This window comes from Puma concolor, chromosome C2 (genome assembly GCF_028749965.1).
Source record: "Puma concolor isolate L17-30 chromosome C2, mPumCon1.1.hap2, whole genome shotgun sequence".
Taxonomy (NCBI): Eukaryota; Metazoa; Chordata; class Mammalia; order Carnivora; family Felidae; genus Puma; species Puma concolor.
Genome location: NC_141675.1, coordinates 45,332,981 through 45,349,411, shown reverse-complemented (window position 1 = coordinate 45,349,411; position 16,431 = coordinate 45,332,981).

Genomic DNA, 16,431 nt, shown 5'->3' with positions numbered 1-16,431 from the left:
CATGTGCTTGGATTAAAGAAGGCAGCTTAAACAATGTCTCCTGAACACATTACAATTGCAAGAAATGATATAAATTACATATTGCATGAAAAAAGTTTCCAACAGGAAGAATAATACGAGTGGAAACAAATTAAATCATTGCATTTTGCTAAGAATAATGCATACTAAGATTAAGTAAAATGTTTTCATTTTATATGTTGTTATAAAATGTGACATAAAAAAATTAAAAATAGCATTTTGGGATTATTTTACCCTATAGCTTAATAGCTGCAGTATTGTTTGGGGGTAAAGATCTTATATGTGGTTGGGGCGCCTGGGTGGCTCTCAGTTAAGCCTCTGACTCTTGGTTTTGGCTCAGGTCATGATCTCACTGTTCATGAGTTCCGGCCCCTCATTGGGCTCTGTGCTGACAGCTCAGAGCCTGGAGCCTGTTTCGGATTCTGCGTCTCCCTCTCTCTCTGCCCCTCCCCTGTTCATTCTCTGTCTCTCTCTGTCTCAAAAATAAATAAATGTTAAAAAAAAAAATAAAAAAGAAAATAAAAGTCCCATCTTTTAAATTAAAACTAAATAAACAAACAAAAAATATCCCATTTTTAAATATAAGAACATTGTAACCAAGGAAAGAAGTTCATAAACAGTACATTTTATAGTCTCTGTGTATCTTGATTTAGATGCTCTGAAAATCCTTAATTATTTCCCGTTTAATAGCTCTCTGCTGATTTTTCTAGAAACTTATGGGTACACGCATTCATTTGTATGTTAGACATATTCAAACATTTTGCTCTTTTAATTTGCACAAAGCTTTTGAGCCACAAGACTGTTTTTCATTGGAAACTTTCTCCTTTCAGCCTTCAGTCCATGAGGAACAATTCTGTATATTACATGTGCTTAATAATATCATAAACATCAAATAATAACCTCAAATGTGCATGGCAGCTGTGAGATAAGACACCTGGCATAGAGCGAGCAATTGTCACCTGGGACAGAAGGCGTAAAGGGATGGTTAGATGTACAAGCTTCCCAGACATGCACTTACACCTGAAGTATATTTCTCCTGCAATCTCTCAGCATTCCAAGGTTTCAGGAAGCAACCTTAGTATTCGCTGAAGCTTTATGGTTTAAGGACACAATTGTTATATTTAGCAAGGGAAAAGGGGCCCCTCCCTTGGTAGCTCAGTGGGTTAAACATCAGTCTCTTGATTTCGGCTCAGGTAATGATCTCACAGTTCAAAAGATGGAACCCCACATCATGCTCTGTGCTGACAGTGAGGAGTCTGCTGGGAATTCTCTCTCTGCCCCACCCACACTCGTATGCTCTCTCTTTCAAAATAAATAAATAAATAAATAATGTCTTAAAAATGCTACTAAGAAACCATGGATTTAACTTTTGGGTCAATTTTTTTCTGACATTAGAATCCAACTCTTGAATCTGGATTACTCAGCCCAGGACTCAGGCCCAAGGGCGGATGCTCCTCTACTGAGATGTTTGTTATTAATTCAATTAATATTGATGGTGGGGAGGGGAGGAAACACTCTAACATCACTTTAAACTTTATAACTTTCTTTTATAGGCTACAGAACATTTTTCTATGTAGCATTTTATTCAGCCCTTAGAAACAACCTATGAGAGAGGTATGGTTGCCATTTTACAGACAAGGAAACAGAGGCTCGGAGTGGTAAAGTGACTTGCGTGAGGTCTCTAAAATTCAAATTTGTACTTATCTGATGTCAAAGTCTGTGCTTTATCCACTATGGCAGGATTCCCTATGCTTCAGTCATTTGCTCACCATTAGCATTTTCATTGCATGTACTACAGATTCATTTTGTGGTTAAGATATATTTTTAAGTTGATTCATTTTTGCGTGTGTGTGTTTTACATAAGCATATTTTTAAAAGACATCCTATATTAGTGACTTATATTAGGACTTCAAAGTGGTAAGTGAAGACTTTACAAAGGGAACGAAGCAATGATAGTTTTAAGGCAATTAATTTCCAGATCCTCAACTTCCACAGGTATTCTTTACAAACACAAGTCTGAGAACATGATCTTTCCTCCTCTTTCTTCCCTGTCCCATTCTTACTCTGCCATGGCCTTGCTCTGGGGAATAAAAATCTCGGGGGCCTAAACAGACAATCTGAAACATCGGTTTAGGTATTGATTGGGTAACAAGTCCTTTTGCAACCAGGAGTTTCTCAGTTTTTATTTCGACAAAATTGAAGAAAGACCTAATCGGATCTTCAACATGTTGATCACTAGAAATAATGTCTGAGGAGAGATCACTATGTGGATTTGGGGATAGAATTCATGAATTCAAGGATCGATGTTGCCATAATAAAACTCACATTCCCATCTATTTATGTCAACAAGGTTTGTCAGAGCCGACATCTATAAAAATGAAAAAGAAAAATGGAGTTAATGCTAAATCTGTCTCATTCAACAAGAAAACAATATTCATCCATGGATACATTAATCAATTTAAAAATTCTCAGCCATATTTCTCTTATTAAGGTAAGTGTTCCCAGTAGAGCTTTTTAAGTCTAAATTAATCATGATTTTTCAATATTTTTGTTTTTTTAAATCAATTGTTTACTGATATAATGATATACTAATAACTTAATAGAAAAAAATTTAACACATAGAAATCTATGGTCATGTGTAATAAAAATTGTTTTACTCTGTTCAGCCCGCATAACAAAAATACCTTAGACTAGATGGCTTACAAACAACAGAAATTTGTTTCTCACAGTGCTGGAGGCTGGGAAGTCCAAGATCAAGGTGCTGGCAGATTGAGAGAGTCTGGTGATGACCCCCTTCCTGGTTCATAGACGGCCATCTTCTTATTGTCTCCTTACATTGTGGAAGGGATGAGAAATCTGTCTGAAATATTTTTTCAAAAGAATATGAATCCCATTCATGAGGGTTCCACTCTTATGACCTAATCACTTCCCAAAGGCCAATTGCCAACACACTGGAGTTAGGGTTGCAAATATGAATTTTAGGGGGACACAAATATTCAGCCTATAGCAACAATGTATTTTAATTCTTATAAGCATATTTTTATTGCATTAAGCAGAGTTACAAAGACTTTCAGGCTTAACAGTGTATTACATGGAGCCAGGGTTTCTTAACCACAATACATTATGGGGCAGTTAATTGTCTGCTGTTGTTTCGGGGCTTGCTCTCCTGTGCTCTTAAGAATAAATAGCAGCATTTCTGGCCTCTACCAACTAGACACCAGTCGCATATCCCCTAACTTCCTAAGTGATGACAACCAAAACTGTGTCTAGATATTGCCAAAAGTCCCTTGTGGCACAAAATCACCAGCAGTTCAAAACCACAGCATTAGGTTATAATTTTGTGGGGGGAGTGAAATGGAAAATGGAAATTCAAGAGAAAAGCCATCACGTGCATTTTCTGCCTCTTAAAGGAGAGCTTGTTCATCTTTAGTAAATAATGGATATCTGATCACTATGAGATTTAGATTCGGTTGTTATATCACCAATATTGCTTGCTGTTATGGATTAAATTGTGGCCATCCTCCCAAAGATATAATGAAGCTCTAACCCCTATTTCCTCAGAATATCACATTATTTAGAAATAGGATCATTAGAGAGATAATCAAGTTAAAATGGGGTAGTTAGGGTGGCGTCCTAATCCAGTCTGATGGTATCCTTTATAAAAAGGGGAAATTTGGACACACAGACATGCATGAAAGGAAGACAATGTGAAGATGGCCATGTGCTGTGGGAAGCAGAGGCCAGGCTGATGCAGCTGTAAACCAGGGAACGTCAAGGATTTCTGGGTCAGTACAAGAAGCTGTTAAGAGGCAAGGAAGAATTTTACCCAGAGTCCCAGATGGAGCATGGCTACGCCAACACCTGGATTTTGGATTTCTAGCCTCCAAAACTGTAAAGTGATTAATTTTTTTCTAGTCACCCAGTTTGTGGTTCGTTGTTATGGCAGCCCTTATAAACTAATACACATGCCATAAAAATAAAACCAGAAAAAACGAACACAATAAAGACAAGACAATGCTCTTAAATGGTATTAAATTCCAGCGAGATGCTTAGAAGCCTACTGAAAACAGGCCTGAGCCTCACCATCTATTTATTAAAAGGAAAGAATAGTCAGTGTCATGACCACGTTCATAGCAGTGTTATTCGCAATAGACGAAAACCGGAAGCGGCTGGAGTATCTGGATACTGGATGTATCCACTGTATCCACTGATGGACGAAAGGATAAACAAAATACGGTATACGCATACAACGGGATATTATTCATACTTAAGAAGAAATGCTGACGCAGGCTACAACCTGAGTGAATTTTGAGGGCATTAGGCTAATGCCACAAATACCATTATGTCCACTTACATGGAGTACTTAAAGTAGTCAAATTCATGGGGACAGAAAGTACACTGGTGGTGGCCAGGGGTAGAGGGGAGGGAAGAATGGGGAGTTACTGTTCAATGGGAACAGAGTTTCAGTTTTTCAAGATGAAAACGGTTCTGGGGATGGATGGTGGTGACTGCAGCAAGCAGTGTGAATGTCATTTCTGTCACAGTTGCAATGGTTAACACGGCCAGCTTTATAGTGTGTATTTTACCACACACAAAAAGAACAGCTAATGCTAAAAGAGACGTCGAAGGCAGAGCAACGCAAACTTGAGGTGACCTCATCATGCAAATGAGAAGTGAATTGAAATTTGAATGGTTTTCTGTGTGGCTCAATATTACTTTTCTTCAGTACCTGAAGTCATCCCACATGGTGGGAAAGGCTACCCTCCCTCATGTGGTGACTTCCCCTTTGACTTCCCCTTCCCCTCTGTGAAAAGCCACACAGAGCCAGGACCGGGACTTGGACCTCTACGCTCTTTGACTTTTAGTTCAGCACGCTTTCTTTTTTTTTCATTTGACTATAGTTTGACACAAATGTTACATCCATTTCTGGTGCACAACAACGTAGCGATTCAACAAGTCTATACACTACACTGTGCTCTCCAGAAGTGCAGCTACCGTCTGTCACCATACAACGCTGTTACAATGCCAGTGACTATATTCCCCATGCTGCACCTTTCATCCCCATGACTTTTTCATCCAGGACACTTTCCTTGTAACACAAAAGAACTTCTGTTGTGAAATAATCACACCTGGTCCTCAGGTATTGGACGAGAGAACAAACTGTGGACCCCCCATGTTAGGTTGGTGGTTGGCAGTGAAGCATTCTGGAGGGAAGGTTGGAGAAAGAAGAAACTCTTGGATATTCAGTTTCCAGGGAGAAGTCAGGGAGTTTTGAAGCAAAACGGAAGTGCCCAGGAGAGAGACAGTGAGCAGAAAAAAGAAATACGTTTTTTTGTGGTTTCATTATGATATAATTCAGGAGGAAAAGTGAAGATCCCATGCTTGAAAATTGCAGCGGGACTCTTAGAAAAATGGAGTTATTTAATAGTTGTCTATTTTATTCTTGTTTTGCTTGACCCTTCTGGGGTGCCTTGCATCTTGAGCAGCTATTATTTTTAATGTTTATTTATTTTTGAGAGAGACAGAGTGTGAGCAGTGAAGGGGCAGAGAGAGAGAGGGAGACACAGAATCCGAAGCAGGCTCCAGGCTCTGAGCTGTCAGCACAGACCCCGATGCAGGACTTGAACCCACAAACTGCGAGATCATGACCTGAGCCGAAGTCGGATGCTTAAGCGACTGAACCACCCAGGAGCCCCAGCAGCTTGGGTAGTTATTAAATGATAGCTGGAGACAAATATTTGGAGGCATTTAATCTGGAATTAGAAGTAAGAAAGGCTGGAGATGATTTTGTGAAGTGTGAACAGGAGCCGCAAAATATGTTCAGACCAAGTATTATTTGAAACACTAATTTTATGGCTGCATTAGAAGACACATTTTAAATGTGGGTTTGAAATTAGTTTGGACATTGTCTTTAAGCAGGGATTTGTAAATTATTCGAAAGCTGGGCCTCATTGAAAATGTATTAAGTAACAAATCGGATACTGCGTGTCTGCTAACATGATCCCTATGAGGCACAGAACACCATATAGGAAGCTTCTTGCCAATAATGTGTAACTTGAATCTAAGCAAGCCTCTAGAATTAACTCCAATTTACAGGAGGTGGGGAAGGGAGGAGAGAAGAAAAGATTAAATAATAACATTTGCGCTAAGATTTGCTTTAAAATACTTCAGCAAGGAAACAAAAGTAAAAGGAATGCGCATTAGTTTCCTGTGGCTGCCATAACAAATTACCACAAACTGAGTGGCTTAAAACAACAGAAATTTATTTTCTTTCAGCCTTGGAGGCCAAAAGTCCAAATAAGGTATTGGTAGGGCTAGATTTCCTCCAAAGACTCTAGGGGAAAATTCATTCCTTGTCTCTTCCAGCTTCCGCTGACCTCAGGTATTCCTTGGCCTGTGGCTACATCACCTTAACCTTTGCCTCCATGGTTATATTGCAGCCTCTTCTATGTCACGATTTCCTCTGTCTCTTTCTTACAAGGATACACGTGATGGCATTTCGAGTCCACCTGGATAATTCAGAATATATATAATATATATAATATATATAAACAGAATATATATAACATATATAAAATGCTCTTTTGCCATTTGAGACAATATTAACCACAGGTTGGGGATTAGGATGTGGGCATATCTTCTGAGGGCCACCATTCAGTCCACTATAGAATGGAAGGCAAAATCTTGATAACGGATACATTTTATGATTTATTTATCAAACTTCATTGAGGAATAATTAACATATATATACATATATGTACACATATTTTGTACATATAACATATATATGATTGTATATATTTGTGTAACATGATGATTTGATATACCTATAAATTGTGGAATGATTACCAAGATCAAGATAATTAACATATCCATCACCTTACATAGTGAATCTTCCTTCCTTCCTCCCTCCCTCCTCCTTCTCCTTTTTCTTCTTCTCCTTCTTCCTCTTCTTCTTCTTCTTCTTCTTCTTCTTCTTCTCCTTCCTTCCTTCTTTCCTTCCTTCCTTCCTTCCCTCCTTCCCTCCTTCCTTCCTTCCCTCCTTCCCTCCTTCCTTCCTTCTTTCCTTTTTTGTGGTGAGCATGGTTAAGATCTGCTCTCAGCAGATACTGTATAATACTGTATACAATACTGTATTATTAACTATAGTCACCGTGCTGTAGATTATTAGGTTTTCAGAACTTATTCATCTTGATAGCTGATAAATTTGAGTCACAGGCCTAGGCAGGTTTTAGTTTTGGATAAGTTTGTAAATTTTCAATATTAAAAAAATTTGAATTTCTACCTGTGGCAATGACAGATTAACTAAGATCAGATTTAACCTTCTGTCATAAACAAGTAGAAAACAAGACGTAATATAGATGAAACAACTGTTCCCAAATACTAGACAAAAGATTTCAGACCTGTGACCCCTGACAAAAGGAAAATAAATGAGGTGAGTACTATGGTCACCCTAACTTTCTACATAGAGGAAATTTCCAGACCACTGCACAGGAAGGGAGAACTCAAATAGGGCACAAAAGTATGAGTGAACTGAGAAGACTGAGATTGGAGTTTAGAAAAGCTGAGGAGGTGGAAATAGAGCAAAGTGCTGAAAACAAGGGAGCTAAATGGAGCTACAGGTCCAGAAAATTGAATAGAGGTCCTATTGAGTTATATTGCTCAATCCCAAATTGCACACATGTAGAGCAAAATTACACAAGACCAGGCAAAGAGTCACCATGGAGCTGAAAGATGAATATCTGAGAACTCATTCTGAATTCCAGCCAGCTACAGTATAAAATCCTCATTGAACATCTGGGCCCTCTCCAGAGATCACAGAGTCATACCTTAGAAGTGGGGCTAAACTAGTTCCAGAGTTAAGGTTACTCTAGGCCTGTCCTTTAAAAAGCTCGAAAATCAGCCTAAAAAAGAGCAAGCTTATTTTCAATTTGCTTAACTGTCAGAACAAAGTCTGACACTCTTTTAAGGAAGTCAACAAAATCTAGGAGTCAAGAATGAAAAACTTACGATGCCTAGCATCTGGTCAAATATTACTAGGCATGTGAAAAAGCAGGAAAACATGACCCTTAATCAGGAGAAAAATAAGTACATAAATATAAAGGGTTTTTCATTTTGATAATTTTTTAAAAGATAAAATATAAAAATACACGATAAAAATAATCTTTAAAAAAAACCCCTGCAGTTAACAATATACTTAATGCTAAAAAACTGAATGATTTTCTGCTAAGATTGGAAACAAAGAAAAGAAGTCTTGTTCAACATTTTACTACAAGTTCTGGTCAGTGTGGTAAAGAAAATAACATTAATTAATAATATTAATTAATTAACTAAAGATATTCCTAATGGGAATAAAAAAGTAAAACTGTGTTCATAGATGACATAATCCTGTATGTAGAAAATCCTAAGAAACACACTACCCCTCCCAAACACACACACACACACACACACACACACACATACACACACTGGCTGAACTAATAATAGATGAACTCAGTAAGGTTACAGAATATAAGATCAATAAATGAAAATTAATTGCATTTCTATATACTAGTAAAGCACAATTTGAAAATGATCTTGAAAAAAATTCCACTCACAACAACATCTCAGAAAGAATAAAATGATTAGGAATAAGTTTAACAAGGGAAGTGCAAGAATTATATACTGAAAATTATAAAACATTGGTGAGAGAATTAAAAATCTAAATAAATGGAGAGAAATGTTCATAGATTAGAAGACTACATATTATTCAGATGGCAATTCTTTCCAAATTGATCTATAGATATAACACAATCCCTATCAAAGTTTTACCAGAACTTTTTTTTTTAGAAACTGACAACTGGATTGTATATTTTCTTTTCTTTAATTAATTAATTAAAAAAATTTTTTTTACATTTATTTATTTTTGAGACAGAGGAAGAGACAGAGCATGAGTAGGGGAGGGGCAGAGAGAGAGGCAGACAGAATCCAAAGCAGGCTCCAGGCTCTGAGGTGTCAGTACAGAGCCTGATGCGGGGCTCAAAGTCACAAACAGTGAGATCATGACCTGAGCTGAAGTAGGACACTTAACTGACTGAGCTACCCAGGTGCCCCGCGGATACTATATTTTAAATAGAAATGCAAAGACCTCAAGATAGGCAAAACAATTTTGAGGAAGAAAAACAAATTTGAGGGCTTAAACTATTCTATTTCAAAACTTGCTATTAAGCTACAGAAATATAAAGCTGCAGAAATCAAGACAGTGTAGTATTGGAACAAGGAGAGACATGCAGATCATGGAGCAGAATTGATAGAAATAGAGATTACATTTACAGTGTAAGGTTTTTTCATCTATAGTCAATCAATTTTTGACAAAAGTGCCAAGGTGATTCAATAGGGAAAGGATAATATTTTCAAGTGGATCCATATACCAAAAGGATAAATTCAACCTCTTACCTCATACTATATACAAAAATTAACTCAAAATGGATCATAGGTCTAAATGTAAAAGCTAAATATATAACATTTCTAGAAGAGAACAAGGGAGAAAATCTTCATGACCTTGGGATAGGCAAGTGTTTCTTTTTAGATTAGACTCCAAGAAGGGGAAACATAAAAGTTTTGGTAAATTGTACTCCATCAAATTAAAGCATTCTGCCCATAGAATGCAAGTCACAGATTGCAAGAAAATATTTGCAATACCTATATGTGATAACAGATTGTATACAGCATATACAAAGACATCTTACAATTAGATAATACAAAAAAAAATCAAACAACCTAATTAAAAATGGGCAAAAGATTTGAAGAATCTTTCATACTTCATGAAAGAAGATATATCATTGGCCAACAAGCACATGAAAAGATGCTCAATCAACATCATTAATTATAAGGGAAATGCAACTTAAAATCACAATGAAACACCGCTACTTACTCCTTTGAAGTCTAAAATTAAAGAGTGGTAATACCAAGTCCTGGCAAGGATGTGCAGCAACTGGAACCCTCGGTGAGAAAGTATAATATATAAACATTTTGGAAAACATTTCAGCAGTTTAAAAAATCAAGTTGACTAAACATTTACCATAGGAACCATTCCTAGGCATTTACCCAAGAGAAATGAAAACAATATATTCATCCAGGGCTGCCTGAGTGGCTTAGTGAGTTAAGTGTCCAACTCTGGAATTTACTCCGGTCATGATGTCACAGTTCCTAAGATCGAGCCCTGTGTTGGGCTCTGTGCTGACAGTGCAGAACCTACTTGGGATTCTCTCTCTCCCTCTTTCTCTCTGCCCGCCTCCCTCTCTCTCTCTCTCTCTCTCTCTCTCTCTCTCTCACTCACACACACACACACACACACACACACACACAATCTCTTTCTCAAAAATAAATAACTTAAAAAAATATGTCCATTGAAAGACTTGTTCATGAATTTTCATGCAGCTTTATTCATAATTGCCCCCAATAGGAAATATTCCAAATATTCAACATTAAATGGATAAATCGTGGAACATCCCACAGTGGAATACCACTCAGAAGTACAAAGAAATAAATTACTGACGGAGCAACATGTATGAATCTCTAAAAACATTGCACTGGGCACAAGAAGCCAAGTCCAAAAGATTAATTTGGCATGATCCTATGTATATGAAATTCAAGAAAGGGGAAATCTAAAGTGTCCAAAAGGCTGGCTTAGGGCAGGGGACAGGTAGGACTCAACTGCAGAGGGGCAGGGGGAAATTTTTGAGGTGATAGAAGGGTTCTTCGTCTTGACTGTGGTTGTGGTTACATGACTTGCACCTTTGTCAAAACTCATCAAACAACTTATTTAAAACGATGCATTTTACTGTACAGATTAAACCTCAATAAAGTGGATTAAAAGATATTAAAATAAGAGGTTATTTAAAATAATGATTCCCTGCTTTGAATAGTTTCCTTGGAACCCCTACACTTTAGCCATTTTTCCTTTTTTATCCCACTCAATTTTTCCCCCCAAGGCAGGTAGTTTTATAGCTAAGTGTGTGTGATTATCTAAGCTAAGTGGGATAAAGGAGTACATGGGGTTCAAATAAAAGAAATGTAACATTTTGATATCTTATCATTAGAATTTAATATATTTGGAAGATAAATATAATTTGGGTTTTGGAGCTGGGGAACTGAAAATTTGTTCTAATTACATATTAGATAACTACAGCTAATAATACTGTACTGCACATTTGAAAGTTACTAAGAGAGTAGATCTTAAAACTTCTCAGCACAAGAAAAAAATGTGTAACTATGTATGGTGACAAATGTTAACTACACTTATTGTGATGATTATTTTTCAATATACACAGATACTGAATCATTATATCATATACCTGAAACCAATATAATGTTATATGTCACTTGTATCTCGATTTAAAAAATTAAAATAATTTTGAATTATTAAAATAATAAATAATTAAAATAATTTAGAAATAATTGTGAAGGACTCCCATCACAAATAAATGAAGGTGATTATTTAGCACATTTATGCTAGGTTTGAAGATTACCGTATGTAAAATTCTTTGCTTTTCACAGGTTAAAATTTATCTCATTGTTTTAATTCTACATGAGTTTTTTTTTTTAACCTTTATTTATTTTGAGACAGAGAGAGACAGAGCATGAACGGGGGAGGGTCAGAGAGAGGGAGACACAGAATCTGAAACAGGCTCCAGGCTCTGAGCTGTCAGCACAGAGCCTGACGCGGGGCTCGAACTCACGGACCGCGAGATCACGACCTGACCCGAAGTCAGACGCCCCTCTACATGATTTTATGTAGCATGCAGATATACAGCCCAAACAAGAAGAAATTAGATAGAACAAATGACAAGTATTCTCCCATTATCAGCCTGTAATAAATCCCAGGCAAGTATTTCAGAAGACTTTTTAGGTGACATAGTGTCAACAGGAAAGGATTCCTGAGAAGCCAAGGACTGTAGAGTAGTAACACAAGTGCATGCTTATGTAGTTGCAAAACAAAAACAAAAACCTCAAAAAGACCAAATTCTGGTTTTACTTTGTGTGCGCCTTAGCTCTCCACTTTTATATAGTGAAATGACTTCATACCCACAGCTCAACCATCCTTTTTTCCTATCTACATGGCGTGAAGGCAAAGGACTCAAGAAATGTTGGCTAATACCGTTCTTACCCCGGGGAAATTCTCACGCAATTGGACAAAGGTATATGGATAAGCAATTTTGGTTATAGGAAAAAATCAAGTGCCAATCGTCCATTAATAGGGAAGTGTTATGGTATGGTTTATTATAGAATACTACACAACCATTTATTTTTTTATTTTTATTTTTTTTAATTTTTAAATGTTTATTTTTGAGATAGAGACAGAGGATGAGTGGGGGAGGGGCAGAGAGCGAGGGAGACACAGAATCCGAAGCAGGATCCAGGCTCTGAGCTGTCAGCACAGAGCCCGATGTGGGGCTTGAACCCACAGGCGGTGAGATCATGACCTGAGCCAAAGTCGGATGCTCAACCAACTGAGCCACCCAGGTGCCCCACTACACAACCATTTAAATGAATAAAGATGAGCTCTGTGCTGTTACACAAGGATGTCCATTGATTATCGTAGATTTATAGAAAGCAAGTTGAAGAAGAATATGTTTGGTATGATACCAATTAAATAATAAAACCCGCACAATGTGTGTGTGCATGTATATCTGAATTATATGGAGAGAAAACTGTTAGCAGAGATTGCAGAGCAGGGTTGAGAATGAGTAGGTAGGAGAGGGTTTGCCTCTCTAAAAAAAAAAAAAACAAAAACAAAAAAACAACACAAAAATCTTCTTTATTGGAATCTTTCAATGATCATGTGGTACTTAAGGGAATACTAACAAACAAAAAGCACTCCTCCCCTGCACTGAGGTTGCAGAAATCAGATATCAGTAAACTGAATGCAGTCTGGTTGGTATTCTATGAATGGAGTCTTACCTCACCTTTCTTCATTCCAAGGAGGATATATTGTCACACATTGTCCTCACTTCACCCATCCCATATGGCCATCTTTTGAATCACAGAGCTGCCTCAATGAAATAAAATAGATGAATCGATGAATAGGAATAATTTGTGTACAGCTTCAACTTAATTTGTTCCAGAAAAGGAATTCCTTTTTTCTTGTGACCTCCAACCCATTTGAGTACAACAGGGAGAAAAACGGGATATGGCACCCCACAGCCTGGAATCTAGTTCTACCACTAATCAGATCTGAGATTTTTGGCAGATTACAAGCTCTCAGGATTCTCTAAACCTGTTTCCTTATCCATCAAATGAGCAAAAATACTTGCTTTTCCAAACCTTATCAGAGGATAGTTGTGAGGATGGGTTAAGGGGGGGGGGGGGGCGGTGACCTGATTTTGGAGGTGACCTGAATTATCATAGGTGGTATTCCCATGCCTTAAAAATCACCCAGTCTTTTCCTAGACCTTTTTGTCAAAAAGTGATGAGGAAAGAGAGCATGGCCTCAATCATGCCCAGAAAGAGGTACAAAGAAAACTAAGAGCAAGCATTTACTGCATGCATGCAGTGGGCCAGATCCCAGTTAAGTGATATACATGCTTTATCTTGTTTAATCCTCACAAGAAGGCTATGATATGGTTATCTCCGGTTACATTTACAGTTCAGAAAACTCAAGAATAAAGTATGTGTAACATAAGTGTGAACCCTCCCTCCATCCATCCATCCATCCATCCCTTCATCCATTTTATAACAGTACTAAGTACCAGGAATACAACTGTGAATAAAAAAGAAGTCTCTGTTCTCACAGAACTACCTTTGAGGGAGACCTGGTTTGAAGTTTCCCAGCCATCAAAGGGCAAAGGGGGATTCTCATTTAGTTTCACACCACTCAGCTTCTGGCTCTAGGCATTGGCAACCTTCTGTGCCACATTTCCTAGATAGTTCATTTTAAGTCCCACAGACTGGTCCCAGGACCACAATGCCCTTTCTTGTCCTCCTTCTAAGACTGTCTACCTTGAGCCAACATTTTGGAATATTCAGGGGTAGAAGCTTGTATTAACCAGTTGCTTTTTCTCGCAAGGTGTGATTATCTGAGCAAGGAAACTTCCAAGAAAGCTGCACTCCCAGATGAGTCAGCTGTCATCATGGCCATTACCTAATGCTGAACAGGGATGGGTTCTGTCTGGAGAACAGGACAGGGTAGCCTTCAAAAGTCCCATTTAAAAAGAGGCTGAGAGGGGCGCTTGGGTGGCTCAGTCAGTTGAGCATCTGACTCTTGATTTCAGTTCAGGTCATGATCTCATGGTTTGTGTGTTGGAGCCCCTCGTGGGACTCTGTGCTGACAGTGCAGAGCCTGCTTGGGACCCTTTGTCTCCCTCTCTCTGGCCCTCCCTCACTTGCATGCATGCTCTCGCTGTCTCTCTCTCTCTCTCTCTCTCTCTCTCTCTCTGGGTCTCTCTCTCTCTCCCTCTCTCTTTCTCTCTCAAAATAAATAAATAAATAAATAAGCATTTAAAAAAATAAAAAGAGGCTGATATTCCTGACCAGGAGCTTCTTTTCAATTTTTCTCAGTGAGTGCTTAACAAGGACAGTCAACTGGGGGCAGGATAGAATGGAGAAGAATGGGAGAGCAATGGGCCTGAGAAAGGTGGATGGAGGAGTGGTCCCTAGGAGGCCATACAGACCTAGGTTCTTGTGTCAACCACCTAGATTCTTAAGCTGATGTCCCAACACTGAAACCTCTTCTTGTGTCCAGAGCAATACCATTAAAACAATAAGCTGATTCCCATGGAGAGTCAAGACATGGTTAACAAAGGCAATAGGACACATGGGTACCAGTGTTGCTGATCTTTATTGCATTGCTTAGACATAATGCTGCATAAGCTAATTATCACTCATCCCATGCTGTGTTTCTTAGGAAACCTCCTGATTTGGAAGGGTAGTATCTCCACTATCCATGTGGTAGAAAGCGGGCACACAAAAGTCCACTGTTCATTTGTGTAACTCTTCATTCTCTGGTTTCTCAGGGTTCCCTGTCCTGATTTTCCTGTCTGCTGATGCTGCTCCCAAGCCAGCCTCCACTGTGCCTGGAGTGTGGCTTCCTCCCCGCATTCCCTCAAGGTACTCTTGACTCAGAAGTTACGCCCAGACTCAGCTGTAAACAGACAAGTCTATCTACCAACTTTTTGGGAGTCATTGTTTCCTGGCTTCTCCCTACTAACACTGAAATACAGCATCCTAAATCAACTTACTTCATTCCCCTCCCTCTTCTCGGAATAAATATCAGAGAAAATCTTCCTTAATCACTCCTCATTTATTTTTATTCCTTTGTAGGAATTCAGCTTATTATTTTGAAAACCGAGATATGAAAGGAAAGAATTAAGTCCCTGCCTTCCTCATATGAACTGTACCTCAAGGTAACTGAACAGATGATAAGGGCGAGTTCCTCTTTAGAGAAGTAATTTCACTAATGAGTGAGAAGGAATGATAGAGTTTATAGGCTAATGAGTCTAGACAGTGATTATTAACTGCTGCCCAAATCCCAAAATAGGGACAACCAGGCAACATGTGATGGAAATATACACCATCACTTACGAATTAATCTGGACAAAATATGAACCTGAAAATGATTAAGCTTCTAGAGCTAACTAATTTACAGGAACTCTAGGGGACAGATGATTCCACAAGAATACAACCAGGAAAGTTCAGACTTTGGAAAAGCTACAGGACAAACAACCCTAATTTTTAAAGAATTCAAGGGAAAAAAAGAGGGGGCTAGAGAGTCTATAGATGAAAAGAGACTTCAGAGGCATACCAACCAGTTGCACTGTATGGACGTTATTTTGATCGGATTTCAAACAAATGCACTATAAAAAATTTTAAGACAAGCAGGGGAATGTAGACATAAACTAGATTTTTAATGATATTAAGGAATTATGGTTATTTTTTAAAGTAGTATTATGGCTGGTTTTTAAAGAATTCCTATCTTTTAGAAATACGTGCTGAAATATAATAGGAATGGAGAAGGTGCTATGATATCTTGAATTTCTTTCTTTTTTTTTTTTTTTTAAATTTTTTTTTTCAATGTTTATTTATTTTTGGGACAGAGAGAGACAGAGCATGAACAGGGGAGGGGCAGAGAGAGAGGGAGACACAGAATCGGAAACAGGCTCCAGGCTCTGAGCCATCAGCCCAGAGCCTGACGCGGGGCTCGAACTCACGGACCGCGAGATCGTGACCTGGCTGAAGTCGGACGCTTAACCGACTGCGCCACCCAGGCGCCCCTTGAATTTCTTTCAAAAGAATCCAGAGGATGGTGGGAAAACCAGTGCGAGTATAAATAATACAAGATTGGTCACAAGTGGATAATTGTTTAAGCTGGGTGATAGATACACAGAAGTCCCTTATACTGTGTACTTTTGTATATGACTAGAAATTTCCACAGCA